This window comes from Lathyrus oleraceus, chromosome 5 (assembly GCF_024323335.1).
Source record: "Lathyrus oleraceus cultivar Zhongwan6 chromosome 5, CAAS_Psat_ZW6_1.0, whole genome shotgun sequence".
Lineage (NCBI taxonomy): Eukaryota > Viridiplantae > Streptophyta > Magnoliopsida > Fabales > Fabaceae > Lathyrus > Lathyrus oleraceus.
This window is the reverse complement of record NC_066583.1, coordinates 443335084-443358929: the sequence shown is the minus strand read 5'-3', so window position 1 is coordinate 443358929 and position 23846 is coordinate 443335084. Positions and strand designations below refer to the sequence as shown.

Below are 23846 nucleotides of genomic sequence, written 5' to 3'. Positions count from 1 at the left end.
GAAACTACGGACTTCTCTAACTGTCTTAGGAGGGTTAAGGTTTTCTATAACTTCTATCTTTGCTCTATCGACCTCAATGCCTCTTTCAGATATTATATATCCTAACATTATGCCTTCTTTGACCATAAAGTGGCACTTCTCCCAGTTTAACACAAGGTTAACTTCTACGCGTCTCTCTAGGATTTTCTCAAGGTTGATAAGGCAGTCTTCAAAGTTTAATCCACACACCGAGAAGTCGTCCATAAATACTTCCATGATTTCGTTGAGATAATCTGCGAAGATTGACATCATACAACGTTGGAAAGTAGTTGGCGCATTACAGAGTCCAAACGACATTCGTCTGTAAGCAAATGTTTCGTAGGGACAGGTAAAGGTTGTTTTCTCTTGATCCTCGGGGTGAATGGGTATTTGGAAAAATCCAGAATATCCATCAAGATGACAAAAGTAAGAGTGTCTGGAAAGACGCTCCAGCATTTGATCTATGAGTGGAAGGGGGAAATGGTCTTTCCTAGTTGCCTTATTAAGCTTCCTATAATCTATGCACATACGCCATCCGCCTTCTATGTGTTTAGCAACATGCTCTCCCTTTTTGTTCTGCACGATTGTGATGCCTCCCTTCTTGGGTACCCTATGTAGAGGACTTACCCACTTACTATCAGAAATCTGATAGATTATACCAGCTTCCAGTAGTTTAAGGACTTCCTTCTTTACTACCTCGCTCATCACAGGGTTGATTCTTCTCTAATGTTCTCTGTAAGGTTTCGAATCCTCCTCTAGTGAGATCCTATGCATACACACGAATGGGCTAATACCTTTTAGATTAGAGATGTTGTACCCTAAGGCAGAGGGGTACCTTCTTAAAACGTTCAAGAGTCGATTCGTCTCGTCTTGGTTTAAGGTGGCACTAACTATTACTGGGCGGTTCATTTCTTCATCCAAAAACTCGTAGCTTAGGTTCTTGGGTAGTTCCTTAAGTTCTTGGGCTGGTTTTTGAGAATTAGGTGAAGGGTCTGGAGTAAGGTCCAGACATTCGTTAGTGTGAGGTTCTGTTTCCTCTAACTCGTCATCCTTTTCATTCGGGTTTGAAAATGGTTCGATCTTAGGTTCTCCCTGATCAAATCCTCTTATGCACTCATCTATGATATCGATCGCATCACATGCGTCTCCTAGAATTGGTGCCATTAGGAATTTCGAAAGAATGAAATCGATCTTTTCGTCCCCTACTTCGAAGGTTAATTTCCCTCTTTTGACATCTATTATAGCTCCGGCCGTTGATAAGAATGGTCTACCTAAAAAGATAGGGATATCTTTGTCTTATTTTATATCCATGACCACAAAGTCTGTTGGGATATAAAGTTGACCGATCCTAACTGGGATGTCTTCTAAAATGCCTACAGGATACTTAACAGACCTATCGGCTAATTGTAGGGACATCTTAGTTGGTTGCAATTCTCCTAGATTTAACCTCTTACATACAGCTAAGGGCATTAAACTTACACTAGCGCCTAAATCTAGGAAAGCTTTGTCGATCACATGACTTCCTAAAATGCAAGGTATAGAAAAACTACCAGGGTCTTTCTCCTTCTTAGCAAGTTTATCCTCAGAAATAAAGTTGCATTCCAAGGGTTTTGGATCGTTGAGCCTACGCTTGTTAGTCTAGATGTCTTTGAGAAATTTGGCGTAAGACGGAATTTGGGTGATAACTTCGGTAAAAGGAATCTCTACATGAAGCTTTTCTATCATTTTTATAAATTTTTGATATTGGTTGTTGACTTTGGCTTGTTTAAGTCTTCGCGGATATGGGATTGGTGGTTTATACGGGGGTGGTGGTTTATAAGTTTTATCCTTGGCTTCACCTCCTTGGTTGGTTTGTTTCTCGAATTCCTCCGGTTCCTCTTCTTGGTCGGTAGGCATATTCTCTTTAGAAGTTTTGGACACGCTCATTGCTGGGTTCTGAGGCCCTTCGTAAGCGGTCCCACTTTGTAACGAGATAGCGTTAGCTTGCCCTCAAGGGTTTGGTTGAGGTTGTCTAGGAAATTGGCCTCCAGGTGTAGTTTGTGGAGCTTGGTTTTGTGCTACCTGTGAGATCTGGGTTTCAAGCATCTTGTTGTGAGTGATTATCTGATCAACCTTGGTTCTTAATTGCGTTATAAGTTTGTTTACGTGAATGTTTTGGTTTAGGAATTCTTTATTTTGCTGAGTCTGGCCCGATATAAAGCTTTCCATGATCTTCTCAAGGTTAGACTTTTGGGGAACATCTTGCATAGGTTGATTTGGTTTTTGGGCTTGATAACCTTGCGGTCTCTGAGGTGCATTATTTTGGATAGGGTTCTGGTTTTTATAGGAGAAATTCGGATGATTCTTCCATCCAGGGTTGTAAGTGTTTGAAAATGGGTTACCTTGGGCGTAATTCACTTGGTCGATATTTAGTTCGTTCAAGAGGTTACACTCTGCTGATCTGTGTCCTTTATATCCATAGAGTTCGCACTCTGTGTGGACTACTGCTACGGTGTTAGTGTTTGTAGACATATGTTCGATCCTAAGGGCTAAAGCGTCCATTTTCGCTTGCATCATGTATTCCACCTTGGGTCTCCTTTTTCTCTATTGATGCTCGTTCAGTTCCCCATTGATAATGGTTTTGGGCCATATCCTCAATTAGGTCACAAGCTTCTGGATAAGGTTTGTTCATCAGCGCGCCACCTGCGGCAGCGTCGATGCTCACCTTGGTGTTATAATGGAGTCCATTATAGAAGGTATGAACGATCAACCATTGTTCTAGGCCATGGTGTGGGCAGACTCTTAATAGCTCTTTATATCTCTCCCAAGCTTCGAAAAGCGATTCTCCTTGGTTTTGAGCAAATCTAGTTATTTGGTTTCGAAGAACGGCAGTCTTACTAGGGGGGAAATATCTAGCAAGGAATACTCTCCTAAGGTCTTCCTAGGTAGTTATTGAATTAGCTGGAAGTGAATCTAGCCATGAACGTGCTATATCCCTGAGGGAGAAAGGAAATAATCTTAAACGGATCGCATCGGGTGAAGCGCCGTTAGATTTAAAGGTGTCGGCTAGTTGGATAAAAACTTTTAAATGTTGATTCGGGTTCTCAGTAGCGAGACCCGCGTATTGATTTTGTTGCACTAATTGCAACAAAAATAGTTTTAGTTCGAAATTGTTAGCAGGTATAAGGGGGTTTACTATACTCGAACTAGGTTCCTCATCAGAGGGTTGGGCAAATTCCTTAAGAGGTCTCCTATCGTGATTCTCGGCCATAACTTTCTTAATTCGGATGAGTAAGAGGCGTGTACGAGTATAACGTTCGGGTTCCTCTAAAGGATCTACTAAATTTCTGGTACTACGGGTTCTTCGCATTTACCGGCTAATAATGCCTTAGTCTATACGGTGTAACAACAGGGTACGAAATTTGACGAAGTTGGTCCCCGGCAACGGCGCCAAAAACTTGATCGTGTTGATTCGCAAGTGCACGAATTACGTCAAAGTAATATAAAAGAATATCGATCCCACAGAGACCAATCATCAATCTATCGATTACTATCGTTATGGTGTTTATCTAAGGCGGTATAAAAGAGATATTGGGTTTGAAAAACAACGGTAAATAATGAATGCAGGTAAAGACAAGTTGAATGTAATTCACGTCAGTTAAGTGATGTTTCGATTGTCTAAATAGAACTACTTATGAGGCAATATTTTCTACTCTTGAAAAGAATCCATTTAACAGGAACTGTCGCTTTCGCATATTCAGAACCGAGTTTACCCTTAAATTAAGGCCTTTTATTGTCACTTATAAAAGGTGCGCAGAACGCTAAAGTAGTAAACCTATTTTTAAGAAATGAGACTCGTAAACTTAGTTGAAAAGTGATTTTGATTTGGAAAGTTTACCCAAGGAGTTTACTGATTTTAAACCTATCAACACGTCAGAAAATAGTTTCAAAAATAGCTTTTCCTTAAAGTGATAAAGATTCCTAGTTACTAAGCCAGGATGCTTTCGCACTCCTTGAATAGTTAAAACTAACCAAGTTTGTTTTAGAAAACTCAAGTTAAAAGTCAAAACAGCCTTTAAAGTATTTCTACAGATTTCAATATGTGAAACATTACTTTAACCGCGATCCTTACATTCTAACCTTTAAAAGATTTAGCCAGACATGGTAACACAAACGAACACAACGGTGTTAATCATGATGAAAGGTTTGTTTTAAAATGTGAGGCGTATAGAGCGAGTAAAGTGCGTAAAATAAATAAAGTAAAGCGAGTGCGGAAAGTAAATAAAATAAAGCGAGTGCGGAAAGTAAATAAAGTAAAGCGAGTGCGGAAAATAAATAGAGTAAAAGTGATGCGGGAAATAAATAAAGTAAAAACGATGCGGGAAATAAATAAAATAAAAGCGATGCGGGAAATAAATAAAATAAAAGCGATGCGGGAAATAAATAAAATAAAAGCGATGCGGGAAATAAATAAATAAAGCGATAAATAAGAACCTGCTCCAAATGGAGGCTTCAATTCTGGTACAAAAATAAACCTCTGACTCCTGAAGCTAAATACGATAGCAACTCGAAGTGACCCAACTCAGTCTTACAAAGGTGCGATAACCCCCCGGTGTGACGGATTATCGCTATTACAAATGATAAATATATGCTTAGTGTTATAAAACTAAGTTGGATCATTAGAAAAATAAATAGAATGAGCTATTTATAGAGATTTTCAGCAGTTTGTAAAGACCATGGTGCCCTCCAACTTCTCCTTAGTGGGACTTAGTGGGAACATGATTAACAAAGGTGGCGCCCGCTATCCCTTCATGGCGTCCGCCATGTGTGTAAATGGGGTGGATCATGGGAACATGGCAGTTACCTCGTAGTTAAGGGCTGATGACTCATGGCTTCCTCTATAGTGGTCGTCATGTGCAACGCCATGTGTGTAATTTTGCCGAAAAACCCTAATTTTAAGTCTTTTTGCTTCGTTTTTTCTAAAAGAGTCCGAAAGTGCTAAATATCTGAAAACAAGAGAAAAGAGAACATAATACAAACAAAATGATAATAAAGTCCTAATAAACATGTGAAATCCAAGTCAAAAACATGGTGTAATTCGGTGTGATCAAGTACCACAGTTTTTTGGATCATAAAACTTCTCAATGTATGCTTTTCAAGGATTTGGTGTACAAGGCATTGGAAGAAGGAAGATTGCAATTTAGTGAGAAGCCAAAGGCTTTAATGCAAGTGGATGCTGATCCACTCAAGACTGGAGAGGCCCACTATAATGAGCATGTCGAGATCCTTATGGTGGAAGCTACTTATGGCTTCAACATAAATGTCGATAAAGCTGAACAAATTCCTGCAGTTGTTGATAAAGAAATGCAACTGATGTACGCTCAGGCTGAAGAGGGAATGACTGACTTCTTAGAGTGTTGCAAGCTAAGTGACTATAAAACAATATTATGCCCCGGGTATAGTGATGTTTTTGATGATGAGGCAACAAAGAAGCTCAAAGACACTGGAATGCACGATCCCAAGAAAAGCAAGGGAGGAACATCATCTACTAGGTTCACTTTTGACAAACGATGCGTTCCTCGCAGAAACGAAGAATACAGAAGGCAGTTTTGATAGCTTCATCAAAGGACTTATCGTCCTCCAGCAAACGTATCCAAAGGAAAATGGGTGAAACCCTTAAACCAGAAGGGAGAAAATCAACCAAAATGGAAAGTGGTCAACCCAAAGATAGGGTTGCCAGACCAAAACAATACTAATGTGTCGAAGGGTCATCCACATGTCCCTCGGAACTACAAAGGAAAAAACCCTATTACACATACGCAATGAAGGCGTCATAAAAGAAAGAAGAAGGCTAAATGTGAAGCCATAGGGTTGAAGCGTGAAGCCTCTGAGCCGAAGAAGGGAGTCTTTGGCACAAACACTCAAAAGAAACCTTTCACAAGGAGATTGGGTGAAAAGGACAAGAAAATTACTAATCAAAGATTGTCCTTAAGGATTGTACATTGAGGAAAATATGGGGCGAACACAAGGGAGAAAACTCCTTAATTCACCCCTCAACCAGAGGAGGAGATTCCTTAGTACACCCCTTAACCAAGGGACAAAACATCTTAATATAATCCTCATCTAGATGATGAGATGGTAGAGGATAACTTTAACGAAGAGTATGAAGACGACCTCCTGATAAATTATGGCATAGTCTCCATACTCCCTATAGAATATGATTGAGTGTCGGAGGTATCAGAGATGGAAGAGGAATGTGCACAAGATGAGGCGGAAAATTAGAAGTCGCTATGTTGTCATGTAATGAATAATGGAGTTGTCAAGGAATAAAAATCCATATTTGAAAAGCCAGATGTTGGGACGATGTATCATATGAAACCTTTGTTCATAAGGGCGGAGGTGGATAACATGGTCGTCAACAAGGTCTTTGTTGATGAAGAAGTTGTTTTCAACTTAATGTCGTATTCCTTGTTCAAGAAAATAGGGAAGCCAGATGCATATGTTTGACCCCATAACACGGTCCTGTCAAACTATGAGGGCAAGACTAACCATACCCTGGGGGTGATCCAGGTCGAACTCTCAGTTAGTACTACAACTAGGCTAATATTGTTCGTGGTAATTGCGTTTAATGCAAATTACAGTTTTCTACTTGGACATGAATGGATACATGGTATAGGTGGAATTCCATTAACCTTGCACCAAAGTATTTTCATATGATGCCAGAATAGCATAATAGATAACATTGAGGCCGACCAAAGTTATAACATGGCTGAAGTTAACAAGGTTGGTAAGAAACACTTCGACAAAAACTTGGCAAAAATCCCGCCATGTTATGCAGTAGAGGAGGTTTACACTCCTCAGAAAGATGTCATATATTTTCTAAACCTCCACCCCAATCATGGTTTTATCTAGGATAAGGAAAAGGTAGGAAACCAGTATGTCGAATAGGGAAGTGTCACACCCAGTGGGTGGACAATGGTTGGTGAAAATGACTACTGAGTCAAACTCGTTGGCTCGAATTTCGGCTTTTATGACCGAAAATAAACTAAATTCGACTGTGGAGACTGAAGCATTGCAAAATATGGCTCTTGAAGCCATTGTAGAAAATTCTGAAAAAATCGAAGATGGCCTTTTGGACCAAACAACAGCTTTAGAAAGCTGAAGGCTTGATTGTATCTATGACAATGAGCCTTTGGAGTTTGAAAATGACCCGCTTAACTCTATAAGAAAGATGAAGGCTCAAGATCCATTAGAGGAAATAAATCTAGGGTATGAAGCGGTTAGAAGACCATCTTACATCAGTGCTAAAGTCATATCTTGCATGAAGAAAAAGGTGGTCGAATTAATTAAGGAGTTCAAAGATTGTTTCGCCTGGGATTACAACAAGATGTCATGGCTGAGTCGAAGCATGGTGGAGTTAAAGCTACCAATTTGACTTGGTAAGAAGCAATTTCCAAGAATGTTTGCACCAGAAATCATATCGAAGATCAAAGAGGAGATCGAAAGGCCGCTCAGAAGTAGGTTCGTTAGAACGGCCAGGTACGTCGAATGGTTAGAAAATATTATTCTTGTTATAAATAAAAATGGAGCTCTTAGAGTATGTATAGATTTTAGAGACTTAAACAATGCTACACCTAAAGATGAGTACCCAATGCTCGTGGCAGAAGTGTTAGTATATTAGATGGGTATTCTGGGTACAACCAAATTTTTAAAGCTTAAGAAGATGTACCAAAAATGAAATTTTGATTCCCATATGCTTTAGGAACCTATGAATGGATAATAATGCCCTTTGGTTTAAAAACCGATGGGGTAACCTATCAGAGGGATATGAATTCAATGTTCTATGACTTCATAGAAACATTCACGCAAGTCTACATTTATGACATCATAATAAAGTCCTCATTAGAAAATGGTCACATATGTCATCTTCGACAATCCTTTGAAAGGATGAGGAAATATGGATTGAAGATGAATCCATTAAAGTGTGCTTTTTGTGTCCATGCATGGGATTTTTTGGGATTCGTGGTGCACGAAAAAGGCATAGAGATCAATCAAAATAAAACAAAGTGATTTTGGATCTCAAGTCTCCTTCGAAAAAGAAACAACTCTAGTCTTTGTTGGGGAAAATAAATTTCCTAAGAAGATTCATATCAAACTTAAGTGGCAAGACTCATGTTTTTTCGCCATTACTCTGACTCAAGAAGGAATGTGATTTCAGATGGGGGAGCGAGCAGTAGGAAGCTTTTGACAAAATCAAAGACTATCTGATGAAGTCTCTTATCTTGTTACCTCCAAGTAGAAATAAGAATATGAAATTATACATAGCTGCATTGGATTCGACCATAGGAAGTATGTTAGCCCAAGAGGACGAAAATGGCATTGAAAGAGCCATTTATTACCTTAGTCGAATCTTGATTAATGAAAAAACTAGGTATAATGCAATAGAAAATTAATGTTTGTGCCTATACTTTTCATGTACAAAAGGCGACTTAGAAAATTATGAGTTTTTTTGAAAATTTTCAAGCCTTCTAAGTTTTGTCCATTTGACCTAATCTCAGACAATTATTGGCGAAAACCCATTGTCAGATATTTGGGAAATCCTACTGGAGTGAATGGTCGAAAGATCAAGTACATGGCATTGAGTTATGTAATTATGAGGAACAAGTTGTTTAAGAAAACCCCTTAAGGAATTCTTCTCAAGTGCCTTGGAGAAAGTGAAGCATAGTTAGTCATCTCTGAGGTGCATAGAGGATCACGTGGCTATCATCAAGCAGGCCATAAGATGAAATGATTGTTATTTCAACTTGGGGTTTACTGGCCAACTATGTTGAAAGACTGCATAGACTTCGCCAAAGGTTGTCAAGAATGCCAAAAGCATTCATGTATTCAGCATGTACCTGCAATTGAGTTACACTTGATAGTGAATCCATATCCTTTTAGAGGATGGGCTTTAGATATAATATGCGAGATTAAGCCTTCATCGTCGAAAGGGCATAGGTATATCCTGGTGGAGATAAATTATTTCACTAAGTGAATGGAGGTCATCCCTTTGGCTAATGTTGACCAAGATGAAGTAATTAGTTTCATCCAAAATCATATCATATAGAGATTTAGAATACCTAAGACCATTACTACCGATCAAGGCTCAATATTTATAGGTCGAAAGATGGTGGAGTTCGCTGCAGAGATAAGGTTTAAGTTATTGACTTCAACACCTTATTATGCCTAAGCTAATGGTCAGTTCAAAGCGGCTAACAAAATTGTAATTGGTTTAATAAAAAATAACATAGGTTAGAAACCAAAGAATTGGCATAAGACTTTAAACCAAGTGTTTTGGGAATGTCGAAACTCTCCTAAAGAGTCAACTAATTCCACATTATTTTGACTTGTCTATGGTCATGATGCAATTCTCCCTCTAGATATACATTTGTAGTCAGTTAGAGTTCAAAGGAAAATTGAGATTCCAACTGAGTATTACTGAGGTATGATGTTGGATGAATTAAGTGACTTAGACGAAGAAATATTGGCTACTCTAGATGTTTTAACGAGACAAAAAGAAAGAGTAGCTAAGGCATATAATAAGAAAGTTAAATCGAAAAATTTCATGTTAGGAGACTTAGTATTGAAAGTCATCCTGTCCATGGACAAAAAAGATTGAAACTTGGGTAAATGGTTCCCTAACTAGGAAGGAACATTTAGAATCATGAAAGCACTCACAAATAATGCATACGAGGTCGAAGAATTGACCCCTAAAGGTTGAATCTTGCGAATAAATCGTAAATATCTAAAGCAATATAGATCTATATTACAGGAAATCCATATTAACGCATAATAGAAACTTGACTTCAAAATTAAAAAGGCTAAAAAACATTAGCATGAATGTCAAAAATGCCATGAAGGGCGTATTTGAAAGATTACAAAACCAAAGTGACATTCAAACAACATACAACTTTAACATACATAATAAAATTGAACTTTTAAAAAGGGAATGAGGCTTTGAGTTTGTCATATTGGATCTTAGTTGCAGACAACCGACGATCAACTTGCAAAATAGTAGAGGTAAAGCCTTCAATCTCAGTGTCCAACTTGCTTACGTTCTCCATATGTTGGATTACAATCAAGGACTTTGCATCCAATTGTTGTTAGATGGTGTTTTGAAGGTCAATCTTCTAGTATTCAGCTTATTTCAATTTTAACTGCGACTCCTCAATCTCTTCCTTCCATTTTGAGATTTTAGCATCTAAGGCAACTATATTTTCATTTTCTTTATTGAGAGCATCTTCTAGTTGTTCAGCTCAATGGTTTGATTGTTGGTGTAAGCCCTAGAGGCCAATACTTTTGGTACTTATATCGAATTATTTATTAATAATAAAAGGCATTTTTCTTTATTATGTTTGTTTAATAAAGTCCCTGGAATAGATAGTCTGTTTAATGTATCAAGTATGACTTAATCATGAGATCACATTAAACATAAGGACACTATTCTTAAAGTATTCGTAGTTAAGCTTTATTGTGAAGTGGGATAACATTAAAGCATGAAGACTATTATGTTTGTAGATTGATGATCACGTCTCGTGGATCATGGATAAAGAGTTATCAAGTCTTAAACATAGGTATGAATATTAAGAGTAATATTCATACTGGATTTACCCGCTATGAGAATACTATATAGAATGTTATGCAAAGTGTCATAAGTTATTCTCATGGTGATAATGGTGTATACCACTCTTCGACCTGAAACCACTATGGACCCTAGATGTAGAGTCGAGTGCTTTATTGCTGATCCAACATTGTTCGTAACTGGATAACCATAAAGACAGTTGATGGGTACTCCACGAATCATGCTAAGGGACATGAGTGACCTAGATGGAATTTGCCCATCCTGCGTAACAGGATAAATGTCTATGGGTCCAATATTGAACTGGACAAGGATGACACGGTCTATGCCTTGTGTTCAATATAGACATAAGGGCAAAAGGGTAATTATACACATAATTATTATCACAGAAGGATTTGTCAGGTCACATGACATTTTTCGTGTCTTGGGTAGCAGTGATGTGTTGCTAGATACCGCTCACTGTTTTTTATGTTAAATGCGTGATTTAATATAATTGCCAACGTCGCGAAAACCTACAAGGTCACACACAAAGGACGGATTGATGAGAAATAGAGTAACTAAGGAACACTGTAAGGTATGGTGCACTTAAGTGGAATATGAAATATGGTAAGGTACCACACGCTTAAGTGATTTTGGGCATATTATAAGATATGGGCCAAAATACACTTAAGTGGGCTTTTTAGCTTGAAGCCCATACAAGTGGTTCTATAAATAGAACCCTTGGGTAGAAGCATTGTCACTCTTGCATTCCGTTTCTCTCTCTCTCAATCAAAGCCTTCAGTCGTAGCAGCTAGCACTGAGATTGAAGGAATCGGTTCGTGTGGACTGAGTAGAGACGTTGTCATCGTTCAACGTTCTTGATCGCCACAAGAGGTAACGATTCTATCACTGATCATGCCCATTCGTAAGGATCACTAAATGGAGAAATTTTTAAATTCCGCTGCGCCTTGGATGATAATTCTCCTTCAGTGGTATCAGAGCCACTTACGAAACCATGAATCTAATAACTGTTTATTTTTCTGTATTAATACGATTAAAACAGAATGAATCAAAGATTAAATTGAGATCGATCAAATTATATATATGATATAAGTAATCCTGATGCAAAATACTATATATGTGATATAGTGTTCTTGTTTCGTTCATTCAAACACTCAATGGTCGTTTGCTTCTTGATCCGACATTAGTATGGTGAAGCAATGACGTGTTGATCAATCATACTGAATCAATAATCGATATGTGTTTGACGGTCTGAGATTGGTGCATCAGGGTTAGTGACGGCACAAGGGTTGTGTCGTCAGAGAGTTATGCGATTGGGGTTGTGACTGCACAAGAGTTGTGCTTTCTAACAAATTTGCGTACGGTGTTAACCGGTTAACGCATATGGTTAACCGGTTAACGCAAGACGGAATACTGTTTTCTAAAAGATTTTCAAACAGTATTAACCGGTTAACGTATATGGTTAAGCGGTTAACACGAAACGGAATACAGCTTTCTTACAGTTTTTCAACAGTGTTAACCGGTTAACGTATTTGGTTAACCGGTTAACGCAAAACAGAATATAAATTATGAACAAATTTTCAAACAGTGTTAACCGGTTAACGCATATGGTTAACCGGTTAACGCAAGGCAAAATTCACCCGTTCGGCTAACTCTGCGTAATGTGATCGGTCGTCGAGATTTAATTTGGTTTTAATTAATTAAAAGAATTAATAATAATAATAATGTGTTTATTATTGTCTTGTGGTGATCGGTTATGGCCTTGGTTTTCCTTTATTTTCTTTTGGGTTTTAAAATACGACCTGCGTGTCGTGCCTCTCTTTTAATCTCTCAATGTAACTTCTTTTCTCATCTCACTCCCTCATATGTAAAACGAGTTTCTTTATGTAATGTAATGTTATGAAGAAAGCAAAGAAGTCAGTGCCAAAGGAGGACAACCTTGAAGATCTTGCTTGGAGAAGCTTAGATCGTTATTAGGTTAGCTTAGGTTCTCTCAATGGCTTGGGAGAACAATTGCGTTAGGGGTCATAACTGTTTCATTATATATGTATGTTGATGCATGTGTATGTATGTTGATGCATGTGAGAGACGATTTATATGATAAATAAGCCGGTGAGATCAGAATAATTGCAAATTCCCTCAAATTAAATATTAAGTTTATGCTTTCCAAGTTTTAACACTCATCAAGACTAGTATCGGATAATGTAGGTTTCGCCTACGCGAGGTGCATGTTCTATATTAGTAAGGTGCGATGGGATAATTGTAATATCCAATTGTTAAAACAATGGGTCAAACTTGACTAAACAAATTATAATAAGATTATATATGTTTAGAAGCAAGAGTTGGGAATTATCCATGTGATGGATTGGAATAAGGAGTTATTCACCCAACTAAAATATTCGAGAGTTGTATTAGATACAATTGGAAGGAGTTCCTACCTAAATAACCTAGTTTTGTGTAATCCGCCTACGCGGACTTAGAACGAAGTGAAATATGGATCTCGACCCACTAGAAAATCTTCCAACGGGATTTTCCGAATCAAATGATGAGGGTCATTTGTTTTGAGTAAAATAGTGGGAGCATATTTAGTTAAAGGCCTAATTAAATATGTCAATGATACTTATATTTTCATTAATTCTTATGTAGATTACCATGACAACAAACACCTCTAACAACATCTTACGATCAATCCTTGACAAAGAAAAATTGTCTGGGACAAATTTTCTGGATTGGCACCGAAACCTGAGGATTGTCCTCAAACATGATAAAAAGTTGTATGTCTTGGAAAAACCTGTTCCTGAAGAGGAACCTCCTAGTTCTGCACCTAAGGCAGAAAGAGATGCTTATAAGAAGCATGTCGATGATGCCAATGAAACTGCTTGTCTCATGCTAGCTACCATGAACTCAGAATTGCAAAAGCAACATGAGAACATGGCAGCGTTCGATATGATCGAACACCTGAAGATGCTCTATCAAGAGCAAGCGAGGCATGAGAGGTTTGAAGTTTCAAAAGCCCTTTTTCAAGGCAAGTTAGCTGAGGGAGCCCCTGTAGGTCCCCATGTGCTCAAGATGATTGGGTATGTGGAAAACCTTGAGAGATTGGGTTTTCCCCTCGGAAAGGAACTTGCGACTGATTTGATCTTGCAACCGTTGCCAGGTAGATTCAGTCAATTTGTCCTAAATTTCAATATGAATGATATGGACAAATCTCTTCCTGAACTGCTAGCCATGTTAAGAACTGTTGAGCAGAATCTGAAGTCAAAAGGGAAGTCCATTCTGATGATCGGAAATGGAAAGAGACAGAACAAAAGGCCCACCAAGCAGGGTGATAAAGGGAAAGGCAAGGAAGTTGCCAAACCCAAACCCATTGTTGCTGCTTTGAAGCCTAGTGGAGGCATAGCAAAAGAAGGCACCTGCTTCCATTGCGGTAAGACCAGACACTGGAAGAGAAACTGCCCAAAGTACCTAGAAGATAAGAAGAATGGAGTAGAGACTTCAACTTCATGTATTTTTGTTATTGAAATTAATTTATCTACTTCTGCATCATGGGTATTAGATACTGGATGCGGTTCTCACATTTGTACCAATGTACAGGGACTAAAAAGGAGTAGAGATTTGGCAAAAGGTGAAGTCGACCTACAAGTTGGCAATGGAGCAAAGGTTGCTGCTTTAGCCGTAGGAACTTATGTATTGACTTTACCTAGTGGTTTAATAATTCAGTTAGAGAACTGTTATTATGTACCTGCAATTAGCAGGAATATTATTTCCGTTTCTTGTTTGGACAAGTTTGGTTTTTCATTTATAATAAAGAATAATTGTTGCTCAATTTATTTGAATGATATATTCTATGCTACTGCACAAATGAACAATGGACTATATGTCCTTGTTCTTGAAATGCCTATTTATAACATTAATACTAAAAGGATGAAACCTAATGAGTTAAATCCAACTTACCTTTGGCATTGTCGATTAGGCCACATAAATGAGAAACGCATTTCCAAACTCCATAAAGATGGACTGTTGGACTCTTTTGATTATGAATCATATGAGACATGCAGATCTTGTTTAATTGGAAAGATGACAAAGTCTCCATTCACAGGAAAAGGTGAAAGAGCTAATGATCTTTTGGACCTCATACATACTGATGTATGTGGACCACTTAACATACCAGCCAGAGGAGGTTTTCAGTACTTCATCATATTTACTGATGATTTCAGTAGATATGGTTATGTGTATTTAATGAAACACAAATCAGAGTCCTTTGAAAAGTTCAAGGAATTCAAGAATGAAGTACAAAACCAACTAGGTAAGAATATTAAAACTCTTCGATCAGATCGAGGTGGTGAGTATTTAAGCCTAGAGTTTGATGACCATCTGAAAGAGTGTGGGATCCTATCCCAACTTACTCCTCCTGGAACACCCCAATGGAATGGTGTATCTGAGAGAAGAAATCGAACCCTGTTAGACATGGTCCGATCCATGATGAGTCACGCCGATCTTCCAAACTCCTTTTGGGGACATGCATTATTGACAGCAGCTTACACACTTAACCGTGTTCCATCCAAAAAGGTTGAGAAGACACCATATGAGATATGGAGTGGTAAGAAACCACATATGTCTTACATGAAGATTTGGAGTTGCGAAGTTTATGTGAAACGACAAATTTCAACTAAGCTTGAGCCCAAATCTGACAAATGCTTATTTGTGGGGTATCCTAAAGAAACAAGAGGGTATTACTTCTACAATCCTTCTGAGGGCGAAGTGTTTGTCGCTCGAACTGGAGTTTTCCTAGAAAAGGAATTTATTTCCAAAGGAATCAGTGGGAGGAAAGTAGAGCTTGAAGAAATTCAAGAATCACAAAGCATCGATACACCTATGGAGGAATTAGAGCAGGAAACACAAGTAGTTGTGGAAGAGCAACCTGCTCAAGTAGAACAAGACCAGCGTAGGTCAAGCAGGATACGTCACCTACCTGAGAGATATGGATATCTCATAACAGATCAAGGTGATGTATTACTCATGGATCAAGATGAGCCTGTGACCTACCAAGAGGCCATAACTGGTCCCGAGTCTGAGAAGTGGCTAGAAGCCATGAAATCTGAAATGGATTCCATGTACACAAACCAAGTTTGGACCTTGGTAGAGCCTCCTGTAGGAGTTAACCCTATAGGATGCAAGTGGGTCTTCAAAAAGAAGACTGACATGGATGGTAAGGTACATACCTATAAGGCAAGACTGGTTGCAAAAAGGATATAAACAAATTCATGGGGTTGACTATGATGAAACCTTTTCACCAGTTGCAATGCTTAAATCTGTTCGGATTTTACTTGCTATCGCTGCATATCATGATTATGAAATATGGCAGATGGATGTCAAAACTGCTTTCCTTAATGGGAATCTTCTTGAGGATGTGTACATGACACAACCTGAAGGATTTGACATACCAGAAGAAGCCCAAAAGATATGTAAGTTACAAAGGTCAATCTATGGATTGAAGCAAGCTTCCAGAAGCTGGAATCTTCGTTTTGATGAAACAGTAAAACAATATGGATTCATCAAGAACGAAGATGAGCCTTGTGTCTACAAGAAGGTTAGTGGGAGCATGATCGTTTTCCTGGTATTATATGTAGATGACATATTACTCTTTGGAAACGATATCCCTACCCTGCAACAAGTAATGTCTTGGTTGGGGAAATGCTTTTCTATGAAGGACCTAGGTGAAGCAGCCTATATATTAGGAATCAGAATCTATAGAGATAGATCATAAAAACTGCTTGGCCTAAGTCAGAGTACGTACATAGACAAAGTGCTGAGACGCTTTAATATGCATGATTCCAAGAAAGGATTCATACCTATGCAACATGGTCTGTGTCTATCAAAAACACAATCCCCTTCAACTGAGGAAGAAAGGGATCGCATGAATAAGATTCCATATGCATCTGCAATAGGATCTATCATGTATGCCATGTTATGTACTCAACCAGATGTCTCGTATGCTTTAAGTGCAACGAGTAGGTACCAATCTGATCCTGGTGATGCCCATTGGGTAGCTGTCAAGAATATCCTTAAGTACTTGAGAAGGACTAAGGACTCATTCTTAATATATGTAGGTCAGGAAGAGTTGGCTGTATTTGGATACACCGATGCTAGCTTCCAGACAGATAAGGATGACTTTAGATCGCAATCTGGTTACGTGTTTTGTTTAAACGGTGGCGCTGTGAGCTGGAAAAGTTCAAAGCAAGATACAGTTGCTGATTCTACAATCGAGGCCGAGTATATTGCTGCCTCAAGTGCAGCAAAGGAAGCTGTTTGGATCAAAAAGTTCATTAGTGAACTTGACATAGTTCCTAGCATTATGGATCCCATTGGTCTCTATTATGATAACAATGGTGCTATCACCACAAGCTAAGGAGCCTAGATCTCACCAACGATCCAAACACATACTTAGGCGTTATCACCTTATTCGAGAGAAAATAGATAGAGGAGATGTGAAAATATGTAGAGTACTTACACTCGACAATATTGCTGACCCACTGACAAAGCCTCTTGCGCAGTAGAAGCATGACGGTCATACTAGATCTATGGAGATTAGGGATATGCCTGATTGGCTCTAATGCTAGTGGGAGATTGTTGGTGTAAGCCCTAGAGGACAATATTTTTGGTACTTGTATCGAATTATGTATTAATAATAAAAGGCATTTTTCTTTATTATGTTTGTTTAATAAAGTCCCTGGAACAGATAGTCCGTTTAATGTATCAAGTATGACTTAATCATGAGATCACATTAAACATAAGGACATTATTCTTAAAGTATCTGTAGTCAAGCTTTATTGTGAAGTGGGATAACATTAAAGCATGAAGACTATTATGTTTGTAGACTGATGATCACGTCTCATGGATCATGGATAAAGAGTTATCAAGTCTTAAACATAGGTATGAATATTAAGAGTAATATTCATACTGGATTGACCCGCTATGAGAATACTATATAGAATGTTATGCAAAGTGTCATAAGTTATTCTCATGGTGATAATGGTGTATACCACTCTTCGACCTGAAACCACTATGGACCCTAGATGTAGAGTCGAGTGCTTTATTGCTGATCCAACATTGTCCGTAACTGGATACCCATAAAGACAGTTGATGGGTACTCCACGAAGCATGCTAAGGGACATGAGTGACCTAGATGGAATTTGCCCATCCTGCGTAACAGGATAAATGTCTATGGGCCCAATATTGAACTGGACAAGGATGACACGGTTTATGCCTTGTGTTCAATATAGACATAAGGGCAAAAGGGTAATTATACACATAATTATTATCACAGAAGGATTTGTCAGATCACATGACATTTTCGTGTCTTGGGTAGCAGTGATGTGTTGCTAGATACCGCTCACTGTTTATTATGTTAAATGCATGATTTAATATAATTGCCAACGTCGCGAAAACCTACAGGGTCACACACAAAGGACGGATTGATGAGAAATAGAGTAACTAAGGAACACCGTAAGGTACGGTGCACTTAAGTGGAATACGAAATATGGTAAGGTACCACACGCTTAAGTGATTTTGGGCATATTATAAGATATGGGCCAAAATACACTTAAGTGGGCTTTTTAGCTTGAAGCCCACACAAGTGATTCTATAAATAGAACCCTTGGGTAGAAGCATTGTCACTCTTGCATTCCATTTCTCTCTCTCTCTCAATCAAAGCCTTCATTCGTAGCAGCTGGCACTGAGATTGAAGGAATCCGTTCGTGTGGACTGAGTAGAGACGTTGTCATCGTTCAACGTTCGTGATCGCCACAAGAGGTAACGATTTTATCACTGATCATGCCCATTCGTAAGGATCACTAAATGGAGAAATTTTTAAATTCCGCTGCGCCTTGGATGGCAATTCTCCTTCAAGACTCACTAGACAAGTTCCATTCCTTTGGTCGGGTATCTTTTTTAGGTTTCATCTTTGTTTGCGCTTTATTTTTCCTTTGAAAATCGGTGAAGATTTGGTCAAAGAAAGGTCTGAACGCCACCACAAAGTTAAAAACATTATTGGGGGCATATGGAGTGTCAAGTTTCCTAAACAATTAATTGATTCCATAACCATGGATGAAGTTCTTTTCAAGCGCTTCAAACAGGTCCACCTCTACAAGATTGTCCTTCAATTGCTTAAGAACCCCTTCAACAGTCTCCATTGGAGTGCTTCCTCTAGAATCTGTCGAAGAGCTTGAACACTTATTATTCGAACTACCCCTGGTGCTCATCATGAGTTTTAGGTAGGCTCGCAGATTAGTCTTTTTTAGCTCTGCTAACTCCTTTTGAGATAGTGAGTTATTTGGTGAAGGAGTTAGTTTAGCATTGGAATTCTTGGCAATTTCCTTTTCAATCTCTGGGGTAGTCTTTGCAACTGGTTGGTTAGTGTGGGCAAGAGAGTCTGTAATTTCTAGATTATTGTGAACACCAGTGCTTTGTTTGGGGCTGTCAGGAAGAGAGGTGTATTTTTGCCCTTCTTGCTCAAGAGTTTTGTCCTGAGAAGCATAATCCATGTTCACTTTTTTTTCGTCTTCACCATCAGATGTCGAATATGAGGTCCCAGAAGGTTGATCTTTGTCAACTAAATCTTGAGAGGGGCAAAAGCTAAAGCCATCTGCTGGTAGGAAAATGGGGAAACTTGAGAGGATAAAAGTGCAATAGATATTTGTACTTATCCTTCACATAATCAGGGTTCTATAAATTGGGAAGTTTAGCCATCATATTTTCTTTAAGAATAGCAACTGTTTCACAGATCGTTTGGCTATGGTCATTAGGGTCATACACAGTTTCAAAGTATCGTTGGAAATCCTGGATCTCCTTGATGTGTTTGTCTCTACCTTTTTTAAACTTTTGTTGCAGAGAAGAGAAAGTAGCTATTAGATATTGAGATAATGTTTTGACTTCAAGAAATTTTTTTGCTTAGTAGGCTCTCCACCAAGTGTAGAATTCTTTGGTTCAATAGAAGGTTGTTGAAAAGAAAATGGTATGAGTATAACACGGCCATTAACATGTTTAGCTAGGCGTTGAAGGTATTCATTCTCTGAGTAGTCAACAATGCAAAGGCAAAGTTCACTCTTGCGATTAAAAAAGGGCTTGGGCATAGTTTGGCTAACCCCAAATTGGTGTGATACCAAATTGGGTTGGTAACACATTTTCTTCACATTTTCTTTAGAGGTCCCAAGTCTGGTCGAAAACAATTTTGGAGTAAGTAAAGTTGCCCATACCTCCTTCGACTTAGCTTTTTGTTCACTAGTAGAAAGAAATTGTCTGGTGAACCACTCAGGTTCATGGCTTCGTTTAACCAAAGGAGTCGTTGAGGGGGTAACTTTATGTTGTTTTAAAAACAACGTGAAGTATTATGAGAAGGCATCATTGTCTATTCGATCAAAATTAGTTGGTGTCATTTTTGTAAGTCGAACGCCTTTGACACACCTGTTCTTGATGGTGTCGTGGACATCACTAGGTTTTTTGACGTCCAATGAGGTTGCAAATATGGCGTTTAGCCAAAGTTGAAGTAGTGAGTAAGGTCTTGATAACAACATGTTCTCTTTGGATTTGATGGTTTTTAGAGTTTTAGGGGCTAAACCTATGGATTCATAATATTGTATCATTCATGTAACTGGTTATCCAAAGTCATATATCTCTTGGCTTCCTTCAATGACTTGCAATAGAAAATACATATGGACCACCACAAAGCCCAAAAAGCAATGTGTTCGACATCAGACACTTTGTCAGTGGTAAGGTCATAATAATCTTTTATATATTTGCCAAATCTTCCATGATTCGTGTTGAACTTTACGGTATCTTCATCTTTTTTGTTGGGATCGAAGTTATCACCATCAATGCAAAGGCCAATGATGGCCGCTATGTCGAAGGTGCTGGGTGTCACCATTCCACAGGGGAGTTGGAATGTGTTGGTGGTACTTTCCCAAAAGTATAAATATGCGGAAAGAATATTTTGGCAGTATGGAGGACAAGTCCTTAACAACTGAGTTAAGTCATAGATTCCTCTAAACTTTCACGTTTCACTCATTTTGGCTTCGATTTTGTTCAGCCAAAGGATATAATCCTCATTCCTTTTCTTTTTTTTGGGGGGGGGGGGGGGGGGCAGAACGAAATACACGAAGAGTAATAGTCATGTGTTATAAATCTATGGGTTGCTTATTGCTTACTATAGGTCTGGTCCGGTGATAAATGGGAAAAAGTCTCTATGCTTAACAAGACCTGCTGAAAGGTCGGGCATGGGATCCATAATTGCATGGGTTTTACTAGATATATAATAAGGGATTAGTACCTGAGACTTGAAGATATAAAGATTTTCTTCATGATTTGGTGGTTCTGGGACGTATTCTTAATTCCCATCAAGGATAGTAGAAGGTAACTTGTTAGCTAAAGGAAGAGAGTCCTTGGATTCTTTAGTATTCTTTGCTTTAGAAGCCATTGTTAAGGGTGATGGGTTGAATGCTTGAAGAAGAGAGATTGTTAAGGAAAAGTTTTTCTGGGTAATAAATGAGCAGAAAAGAGAAGAAGAAATAAAGAGATGGTATTTATAGTGAGATGCAAGAAAACTCTCCAGCTTTTGTTTTGACAAATGGCGCCAAATTTGGTGACACGTGCCATTTTTTTACACGAGGAATCGAACGATTTCGTGAAGCCTAGCCACATCATCCTAAAAGAATGGAGTCATAATTGTGTGTTATGGTTTAGTGGGTAGATGTACATTTTCGAGGCGACGTTTGATGAAAAGGTCATGATGTCTATGACATCAACCCACTAGGTGAAATAGTGTCAAATAAGGTCAAAAATTTCCATATCTTCTTCCAATCGAAAACAACTGAAATTCTGGTATCAGATATGAGATGTCGAAGGTAATGTCACGACACTAATATCTGAATAGTACAAACAAGATAAAAGATAAAGAACAGTAATGCAACAGACACAAGCAATTATTAACCCAGTTCGGTGCAAACCCACCTACGTCTGGGGGCTACCAAGCCAGGAAGGAAATCCACTAAACAGAATTAGTTCAAAGACTCCTAGTAAACAACTTCAAGTTACAGTATTTTCACCTAATCTCTACCCGTGTAACTTCTACCTAAGAACTCTTCGATATGAGATCCTACTCACTCCCCCTCAATCACAGCAGTGATGTAAAACAAGAATTACAATGAAAAGAAGACACTCTTCAAAGACACATACTTGACCTTGCTTACAAGCTTCAATCAAGTAAACACACACTCATGCTTCAAAGCTTAGAGTGGACAAATTACAACTCAAAAATCAGTCCAATTCAATCATCTATGGATGAATGAATGGCTTACAATACACACGACCACACAAGACTAAAACCCTTATTCTCTCTCAATATTCCGTTCGTTATTTCTTGTGTATAAAACCAGGTTTTCCATGTCCTTTATATAGAAGCACTTGGCTGGGCTTGGACATCATAAAACCCTAAAACTATTTTCCGTTCATATCTTCTCATGACAGTTGATTATATCTCGTTGGGAAATAAGCTGAGATAAAATCCAGAGACATCAAAGAGAACCCAAAAATTACATCAAGGCATCAAAACAAGACTGCAAAAAAAAAACCATCAAACATCAAGACATCCAGAATAACACATCATCATAAAAGTGGGGAGCAATCTTCAAGAACACTCAGTCAGAGGAGCTAGCATCTTCATCAGCTTCAGAACCAGAACTGCCACTTGATTTAGCTTGAGATTCAGACCTCTCACTAGAGGTGTGGGATTCTGTTTCCTTGGCTTGTCCAACATTATCTCTATCACCTTGCTCCAAGCTATTAATCAGAACCTCCAAAGCTTCTTTCCTGGCTTTAGCTACCCTTATCCCAGTCTCCAATTCCTTACAGGTCTCTTTAAGTTCAGCAATCAGACCACCTTGAGAGGCTGGCTTCTTCACAATAGATGTCATGAAAATTTCATTGACATGACTGCCTTCAAATGATTTGTAATGAACTGACAGGGGAGGTTTTCTTCTACTAGGGATATCACTTGTGCTCAGAATTCCAGGTTGCTGGCTCAGCATTTGTTTAACAAAATGTTCGACCATCAGATCTGACATCCCACCAAACACAATATCATCCACATATATTTGATCCACCATGAGTTTTCCTCCTTCATTCTTAACAAATAGGGTCTTGTCAATGCCTCCCTTCTTGTATCCATTGTTAATGATGAACACTGTGAGTCTATCATACCAAGCCCTAGGAGCTTATTTCAAACCATAGAGGGCTTTCCTTAGCTTATACACATGTTTTGGAAGATTTGGATCTGTAAATCCTTTAGGTTGTTCAACATAAACTTCCCCATTTATGTAGCCATTCAAGAAGGCACTTTTTACATCCATTTGGAACAATTTAAACTTCAAAATACATGTCACTCCAAGCAATAGTCTAATGGACTCAAGGCGAGCTATAGGGGCAGATGTTTCATCAAAGTCAACTCCTTCAACTTGAGTGTATCCTTGTGCTACTAATCTTGCTTTATTTTTAGTAAACACCCCTTGTTCATCAGATTTATTCTTGTAAACCCACTTTATTCCAATGACATTTATTCCTTCAGGTCTTGGAACCAGTTCCCATACTTCATTTCTTTTGAATTGGCCTAACTCTTCCTGCATGGCATTGATCCATAATTTATCAGTCAAGGCTTCCTTGACATTCCTAGGCTCAATCTTGGACACAAAACAGCCATGTGAGATCACTTCCCTTGATCTAGTTGTGACCCCTTTATTTGGGTCTCCTATAATGAGATCTTTGGGATGATCCTTCTGAATTCTGATAGAGGGTCCCTTATTAGTTTTGTCAGCTTCAGGTTCAACTTGAGTGAGTTCACTCTCATTACTTTTGTCTGGGAAATCAGCTGGGGGATCATTTGGGGATGTCTCAACATCGTCTGTGACATCAGTCTGCTGATCATCAACCACAACATTGATAGATTCCATCATTACTTTTGTTCTGGAATTAAAGACTCTAAATGCTCTGCTGTTTGTTGAGTAGCCCAGAAATATTCCTTCATCACTCTTGGGATCCATCTTCCTTCTTTGTTCACGATCAGTCAAGATATAACATTTACTTCCAAACACATGGAAGTATTTGACTTTAGGTCTTCTCCCTTTCCAGACTTCATATAAAGTAGTAGGAGTCCCTTTCTTCAAGGTTACTCTGTTGTGAACAT

The 23846-nt window shown here is 38.5% G+C and overlaps 1 non-coding gene across 1 annotated transcript; it reads left to right on the top strand.

Annotated features, from left to right (window-relative positions):
* Positions 1-2777: 2777 nt before the first annotated feature.
* On the top strand, positions 2778-2884 carry LOC127088664 (small nucleolar RNA R71). Its single transcript, XR_007790490.1, has one exon. It is a non-coding gene; the product is annotated as a small nucleolar RNA R71 (small nucleolar RNA).
* The last annotated feature ends 20962 nt before the right edge of the window (positions 2885-23846 follow it).